Genomic DNA, 2,034 nt, shown 5'->3' on the forward strand with positions numbered 1-2,034 from the left:
TCGCTGTTACCATCACTTGTATTAGCAAACACCATTTCAATCATATCTCTGTGTAACCCATTATATTCCACAGCAGAACTAAGCAGGGCATGAAGGAAGGTGTAGTATCAGTGAAAATTTCTTAGTTGAACACATTTCATTTCCCAAGTATATACACAAAGCACAATGAAAACCGGTACTGCCATCATGCTTTACTGTACCACAGTAACTTTTTATGTGCTTCCCCTTCTGATGTTGCAGGAAAATGGTTTCCCCAGATGTAGGACAGGTTTGATTGGCACATCACTAAATATTTACAGCCATGGATGAAAAATGACCATCAGAAAATATGAAACAACCTCTCTTCATCCAATAACTGAATGTGACAGTTTCTGCAGTGATTTCAGTGAGGTGCAAAACAGGCTGTCTGCACAGAAAAGTTGACCACCAGTGCAAGTCTTCAGCAAAACTATTTCCCAGTAGTATTCTGGTGTTGAGGGATAGAATACAAGAAAATAGTGTAGAAAGTAATCTTACCCCTAAGGAGTTGCAGCTGGGCCAATTACCAAAGATTAGGAACAGGCCTGACTTTAACAGGCCACAGCTGTAACCAAGGAGAAGAGTGCTATAAAAGAGTGGGGTGGCTGGGTGAGAAGGGACCTGCAGTCAGTTGGCTGCTTTGTGAAGAAGAAAGCAGCAGAGCTCTGAGGAGCAGCCCACATGAAAGCATCAAGAAGGTATGAAACTTTTGTGATAGGAGACAACAGTATGGAACCCCTGCAATAAGATGACAACATTCTGGAAGGGCCTTTTCCACTCTTTTTTCTTTTGCTCTTGAACAATGTCTCCATGTGGAGAAAATTACTGCTGAACAGCCAAAGTAAATTAGAACAATTACCACAGTAAAATGTCATTTTTACATTATTCTAGATCTGGGACTATTAAGTGGCTGAAAATGCACCTATTCTCTTTTAAACCTCTCTATTTCCTCTTTCAGTTTTATGCTTCACTCATCAGAAATACAGCTTTGTACAGTGTTGCACCAAGCATAATTCATCATTGCTACTGCAGTGAAGTGACTGACTTGATTCTCATCTCAGCTGTGGGCATTTTCCTGGTGAATAAGCAAAACAAGTAGAGATGCCCAATGGCATGAGAACAGAGTAACATTCTACACATCCAGGTTGTCTAGAGCTAAGAACCAAAATATAAAAAAAAAATGCAGATTTTGGACAAAAATCAATACCAGCTCTTGGGAAAGTTAGTCACTATCTGAGTTTCCTTCTGCTGTTCAATCAGATCTGCTTAGAATTTGCCCTCATTGCCAGTTTATCTTCTCCACTCCAAAGTTAATTTTGACTTGCTGCTATTAAAACATTTCCTGCTACCACTGTGCACGTTCTCTGAGCCTGAGAAGTAAGAAAGTTCACAGCATCACAAAAACAGTGTTCCTCCTTCAGGTTACAGGATGAGTCAGTTCCTGGCCATGGGACAGGACACACCTTCTGCTGTCAAACTGGCTTCAGTCTACCCTGACCACAAGCAAACATCCAGGACCAGGATTCTGTCAGGCAAAATTCATCAGTTCTGAATCTTAAAGAGACACAAGTTAAATGAACCTGGGGCTAAGGAATACAAAGAGTAAACAGTACATTCCATTTCAGTTTACAGCAAAGCAGAAACCTTGCAGTTTTTGCCCAGAAGACAAAGTAGCTGAAACACAGCAGGCATTTCTCCTTGCATGCAGGAACAGACCAATGACTACTCTGTGATTTGGAACTCATCTTCCCTAACAGTAAAAACCTTAAGAGAAGACTCTTGGCAGCACTATTAATTAGAAAGACAATTCAAGACTGCAGGACTAATATGATTTTGTTAGTGCTCCACAGTGAAGCATCACAGAAGCAATCACTTCAAAACCATCAATAGCAAGCAAAATAATGTTCAATATGCTGACTCTGCAACACAGGTCTTTTTTTTGCATTGAGCAAGTTTCAGAAAAGAAAAGTTGTAAATAATTAACCAACAAAAACACCCACAGCTCAGGCCAGCAAC

This window comes from Ammospiza caudacuta, chromosome 4 (genome assembly GCF_027887145.1).
Source record: "Ammospiza caudacuta isolate bAmmCau1 chromosome 4, bAmmCau1.pri, whole genome shotgun sequence".
NCBI lineage: Eukaryota > Metazoa > Chordata > Aves > Passeriformes > Passerellidae > Ammospiza > Ammospiza caudacuta.